Genomic DNA, 6,814 nt, shown 5'->3' on the forward strand with positions numbered 1-6,814 from the left:
GTCGAGCCAGACAATCCGGTACCTGATGCCCCGGAGCTCACTGTCGTGCCTGTTGACTCGGAGCCCACTGCCTTGCCAGATGACGCGGTGCCCGCTGTCGAGCCAAATGACCTGATGCCTGGTGACCCAGTGCCCGCTGTCCAGTCAGACGATCCAATGTCTGACCCAGTGCCCGCGGTCATACCAGTTGACTCGGAGCCCACTGCCTTGCCAGATGACGCGGTGCCCGCTGACAAGCCAAATGACCTGATGCCTGGTGACCCAGTGCCCGCTGTCATACCTGGTGACCCGATGCCCGCTGTCGAGCCAGACAATCCGGTACCTGATGCCCCGGTGCTCACTGTCGTGCCTGTTGACTCGGAGCCCACTGCCTTGCCAGATGACGCGGTGCCCGCTGTCGAGCCAAATGACCTGATGCCTGGTGACCCAGTGCCCGCTGTCCAGTCAGACGATCCAATGTCTGACCCAGTGCCCGCGGTCATACCAGTTGACTCGGAGCCCACTGCCTTGCCAGATGACGCGGTGCCCGCTGACAAGCCAAATGACCTGATGCCTGGTGACCCAGTGCCCGCTGTCATACCTGGTGACCCGATGCCCGCTGTCGAGCCAGACAATCCGGTACCTGATGCCCCGGTGCTCACTGTCGTGCCTGTTGACTCGGAGCCCACTGCCTTGCCAGATGACGCGGTGCCCGCTGTCGAGCCAAATGACCTGATGCCTGGTGACCCAGTGCCCGCTGTCCAGTCAGACGATCCAATGTCTGACCCAGTGCCCGCGGTCATACCAGTTGACTCGGAGCCCACTGCCTTGCCAGATGACGCGGTGCCCGCTGTCGAGCCAAATGACCTGATGCCTGGTGACCCGATGCCCGCTGTCCAGCCAGACGATCCAATGTCTGACCCAGTGCCAGCGGTCATCCCAGTTGACTCGGAGCCCACTGTTGTGCCTGGTGACTCGGTGCCCGCCGCCCCGCCTGGGGGCCCGAGACCTGTCGTTCCGCCTGAGGGCCCGAGACCTGTCGCTCCACCTGGGGGTCCGGCGCCCGCCGCTCCGCCTGAGGGCCCGAGACCTGTCGCTCCACCTGGGGGTCCGGCGCCCACCGCTCCGCCTGAGGGCCCGAGACCTGTCGCTCCATCTGGGGGTCCGGCGCCCGCCGCTCCGCCTGAGGGCCCGAGACCTGTCGCTCCACCTGGGGGTCCGGCGCCCGCCGCTCCGCCTGAGGGCCCGAGACCTGTCGCTCCATCTGGGGGTCCGGCGCCCGCCGCTCCGCCTGAGGGCCCGAGACCTGTCGCTCCTCCTGGGGGTCCGGCGCCTGCCGCTCCGCCTGAGGGCCTGAGACCTGTCGCTCCACCTGGGGGTCCGGCGCCCGCCGCTCCGCCTGAGGGCCCGAGACCTGTCGCTCCAGCTGGGGGTCCGGCGCCCGCCGCTCCGCCTGAGGGCCCGAGACCTGTCGCTCCATCTGGGGGTCCGGCGCCCGCCGCTCCGCCTGAGGGCCCGAGACCTGTCGCTCCTCCTGGGGGTCCGGCGCCTGCCGCTCCGCCTGAGGGCCTGAGACCTGTCGCTCCACCTGGGGGTCCGGCGCCCGCCGCTCCGCCTGAGGGCCCGAGACCTGTCGCTCCAGCTGGGGGTCCGGCGCCCGCCGCTCCGCCTGAGGGCCCGAGACCTATCGCTCCATCTGGAGGTCCGGCGCCCGCCGTTCCGTCTGAGGGCCCGAGACCTGTTGCCCCGCCTGGGGGCCCGATGCTTGTCGCCCCGCCTGGGGGCTCGATGCCTGTCGCCCCGCCTGGGGGTCCGGCGCCTGTCGCCCCGCCTGGGGGCACGAGGCCTGTCGCCCCGCCTGGGGGCCCGATGCCTGTCGCCCCGCCTGGGGGCCCGATGCCTGTCGCCCCGCCTGGGGGCCCGATGCCTGTCGCCCCGCCTGGGGGCCCGATGCCTGTCGCCCCGCCTGGGGGTCCGATGCCTGTCGCCCCGCCTGGGGGTCCGATGCCTGTCGCCCCGCCTGGGGGCCCGATGCCTGTCGCCCCGCCTGGGGGCCCGATGCCTGTCGCCCCGCCCGGGGGTCCGGCGCCTGTCGCCCCGCCTGGGGGCACGAGGCCTGTCGCCCCGCCTGGGGGCCCGATGCCTGTCGCCTCGCCTGGGGGTCCGATGCCTGTCGCCCCGCCTGGGGTCCGAGGCCTGTCGCCCCGCCCGGGGGCACGAGGCCTGTCGCCCCGCCCGGGGGCACGAGGCCTGTCGCCCCGCCCGGGGGCACGAGGCCTGTCGCCCCGCCCGGGGGCCCGGTGCCTGTCGCCCCGCCCGGGGGCCCGGTGCCTGTCGCCCCGCCCGGGGGCCCGGTGCCTGTCGCCCCGCCCGGGGGCCCGGTGCCTGTCGCCCCGCCCGGGGGCCCGGTGCCTGCTGCTCCGCCCGGGGGCCCGGTGCCTGCTGCTCCGCCCGGGGGCCCGGTGCCTGCTGCTCCGCCCGGGGGCCCGGTGCCTGCTGCTCCGCCCGGGGGCCCGGTGCCTGTCGCCCCGCCCGGGGGCCCGGTGCCTGTCGCCCCGCCCGGGGGCCCGGTGCCTGCTGCTCCGCCCGGGGACCCGGTGCCTGCTGCTCCGCCCGGGGGCCCGGTGCCTGTAGCCCCGCCCGGGGGCCCGGTGCCTGCTGATCCGCCTGGGGGCCCGGTGCCTGCTGCTCCGCCTGGTGGCCCGCTGCCTGCTGCTTCGCCTGGTAATCCGATGTGCCTCTGCCCGGAGTCCTGCCCGATGTGCCTCTGCCCGGAATCCTGCCCGATGTGCCTCTGCCCGGAGTCCTGCCCGATGTGCCTCTGCCTGGAGTCCTGCCCGATGTGCCTCTGCCTGGAGTCCTGCCCGATGTGCCTCTGCCTGGAGTCCTGCCCGATGTGCCTCTGCCCGATGTGCCTCTGCCCGGAGTCCTGCCCGATGTGCCTCTGCCCGGAGTCCTGCCCGATGTGCCTCTGCCCGGTGTGCCTCTGCTCGATGTGCCGCTGCCCGGAGTCCTGCCCGGTGTGCCTCTGCCCGGAGTCCAGCCCAGTGTGCCGCTGCCCGGAGTCCTGCCCGGTGTGCCAGTCTTTGATATCCCGCCAGTTGCCAGACCCGGGCGGTGGAACATTTTGCCCAGCTAGGACTGTTTGGAGCGTCCTGAGGCCGCTCCTTGAGGGGGGGGTACTGTTAGGAATGGACTGGCCAGCAATGGTGGGACTCACCTGCCTTTTGATCTGCAGTACCAGGGCTGGCCAGCGGGTGCTCCCAGCAATCAGAGACTCAACCTTTCAGCCAGCTAACACCTGGAACTGATGATACTGGTGTATTTAAGGGTTGGCCAGACTTGCAGACTCTGCCTTGGTGTTGTGTTTGTCCTGGGCCCTGTATCTGTCCTGCATCCTGTTCCTGTTCCTGTTCCTTTGCTGACTTCTCCTGCTCTGATCCTGGCTTGTGACCCCGACCATTCCTCTGTCTGACCCTCTGTACTACGCTGCTTGCTACCTGTTCTGATCCCTGGCTTGTGACCCGGACCATCCCTCTGTCTGACCCTCTGTACTATGCTGCTTGCTACCTGCTGAACCTGGCCTGTGACCCCGACTATTCTCCGCTTGCTCCCCCTGTACCTACCTGCCCTATTGATATTGACCCGGCCTGCCTGACGACGCTTGCTTGTATGTACTGTTATCTGTGGGTGGTTTGGTTTGTTTGCACTGTATTATGTTTAGTATTGCACTGCGTTTATGTTTGTACTGTTAGTCTTTAATAAATTATATTGTTTATAACATATCTGAGGTCTGCGTTTCCCTGCTTCAGTCACACACCTCTGGTCATACCTGGGAGCCCTGACAGGAAGTGTCCTCCTCCTCCTCCTTCTGGCAATCTTGGTCTCTGCCAGTCTCTCTCACTCCTCTCAGGACTGGACCTGCTTACTCCATCCTGCCTTGTCCTCCCAGGAGCCTCTGATGGGTCAGTCCATTCTTGCTCACTAGGTTCCTTCTTCCGGTAAATGCCTTGTTTGCCCTTGCGCCATATACGCCACTGATTACCACAATGCCACAGTGTGGACGAACCCCAAGTTCCAAGAGCCTTGTGAACACTGCATTGCATTGTGGAGGAGAGCATTAAGATCTAAGGAGTCATTCTAATTGTTCTACCAGTTCTAACAACCACCCCAAATGTTTGCATATTTTAATAGCTACTGTACAAAAATGAAAAAGAGAAATGACCAGAGAAGCAATGACCAAGGAAATCGTCTAATGCAAAAGGATCTTACATACAGTACAATCCTCCATCACCCAACACCGCCTATCCAATAGCCATAGTGCCATGTCAGTGTGGAGTTCCTTTCTCACTTCAAAAAATGAAAAAATGATCCATGTGATCTGCTGAAGAGTCTTTTTTTGTAGAAGCAGGTGATTTTAGTATGAAATATTTTATGGCTTTTGCTTACTTAAAAGTTTCATAATTAAACAGAAAAAAACCCCATATATCAGGTTTAACCTCCAACTAAAAACCAAATACCTTACATCTTCACAAAGATTACTTGATGAAGAAAATGGAAAAAATCATCACATGCAAAGAACAGATCCCTTCCAAATCCCTAATTTTGAGTTGTCAATGGAACAGGAATAGAAAGGAGTCAATCAAGGTGACACTTTTTGCAGGAACAGCCATCTCATTTTGCAGAGTTTCTTCATTTCCTGTTGTGTCCATGAGGAAGGACATGGAAGTGGATCTCCATAATGTGAAAGGAATGGCCAAAAAAAAAACCTTACATGGATTTGAGCCTTATAGCAATAATGTTTTCCACTTGATTATATGGGACATTTTCATGTTTACACAAGGTGTTCATACGCTTTTGGCCCATTAAAATCAACATTAGTCTTTCATAAATCTATATTATCATTTATGTTACTCATTTCTAGATAGCTTCCATTTATGAAATTATTTTATACCACATCTTATAAATGTCTCTTATCAATGCTGCAGATATCGTTCCAACACGGGAAGCAAATATTACAGCTCTATGCTTACAGCGCCTTTTAAAAAATGATACAATGATGGCTTTACATCAGTCTATTGATGCTGCATCATTCATTTATAAGTGTGTAAATGGCAACGAAGACTTAGAAATTATCCGGCTTAGCAATTCTAAGACTCATGAATGCCAACATTCTGGTCTAGGTACATCAATCACAATTATTTTGTGTAGTTGTTTCTGCACTATATGACTGTTAAGCCACAGCGGAGCATTTGTCTTTGTGCCAGAGACGTCATCATACTTTATATCAGTACCACCATTTTCCTTTTGATCACTGAGACATTCAATGAAATTGATCTCCTTTGTCTGTAATGAAAAGTCCAGCATTGTAATTTTTTAAATATTTGTATTTTGTTATAATTTTTTGTAATGGTATTGGCTAACGATCATTAGCAATGTGCCTTCCATGTTAAGCTTTTTCCAGCCTGATTTCCCTATGCTATTTTTTCTAATCTGTGTATCTGTGGAACTTGTGGAATAATAAATGTTTTTAAAAAGTGTTCACAATAAATTGATTTGGAACCTTCTAATTGATGTCGGGTCTTTTGTTTGCAATTTTAACTCCTTATCTATGTGCTGAAGTGCGCTTCTGAAAATGGGTAATTACGGAACGCTGTTCATTTATAAAGAATGCAGTTATGTAGTCAAATAAAAGAAAGCATTTAATTAGGTTTAATTCACAAAGCTGACGCAACAGGATAAAGATACTTATTTTCAAATAAGTGACAGTTATTTTTATTTGAGTCTAATAATATTTGAAAACAAGACATGCTGCTAAAATAATTATTCTTATCCTTATGTTAGAGCTTAGTAAATTGAGTTTCATGTATTTTACACAAAATATAAGGAATCCTCCTGCGCTCAATTAAATGATTGTTATAATACAGCTGCTATCACTTGACTAATACCAATAAGTGCAAACAAAAAGAAAAAATAGTGAAGCGCTTATATCACATAAATACAGTAAAGTGCATTAAAAAATAAAAATGAATTAATATAAATATAATTCTAATAATCCTGTGTAACAACTCTATGTAATAGATATTAATACCTCCCTCTGGTGGGGGAAAAAAATAATGCAACCAAATATAATTAAACTATAATAATAGCACACACTTTAAGAACCTATTATAACATGCATATATCAAAATTCATAACGGAATATGAATATATAAGTGAAACAAATTAATTAGCCACATGAGATAGTGCCTAATTCATACACATGACATATACATCATAAGTGAAACAGAAAAAATGTCCATGCATGTGACTGTGCTTTTAAAAAACACACGTGATCTCCACTTCTAGGTGCAAATACTTTCCTCCAAATGGCAGCAATGCCTGCTCACCTCCCTTCCTTGACCCACACAGGGCCCAAAAGCAGTTTCCACCTCAATGGTGTATCTCCTCTGGCAGACTCCTTATTTCCTCCTCCTCTCTTATTCAACTCATAGAAAGACAAGAAAACTTTCCATAGTGTAGTATGTTTAATTAGGAAAAAGGTAAAACTACAAAAAGTTCCACTCACATGGTCCTCTTCATCAGTAAGCGTTTTTACCACAGCCTATGGGTAAATCTGCATGCACTTGGGGGAATCCAATATGGCCGCGGCGTCCGGACATGCGTCACCAGGAAATGATGAACCGACGCGTTGCGTCACATGCGTCGTGACTCAACTGATGAAGTCACGACGCACGTGACGCAACGCGTCGGTTCGTCATTTCCTGGTGAGGCACTATCTCATGTGGCTAATTAATTTGTTTCACTTATATATTCACATTCCCTATGAATTTTG

This window comes from Staurois parvus, unplaced genomic scaffold (genome assembly GCF_062004578.1).
Source record: "Staurois parvus isolate SC_StPar_1 unplaced genomic scaffold, SC_StPar_1.0 ptg001457l, whole genome shotgun sequence".
In the NCBI taxonomy this organism is placed as follows: domain Eukaryota; kingdom Metazoa; phylum Chordata; class Amphibia; order Anura; family Ranidae; genus Staurois; species Staurois parvus.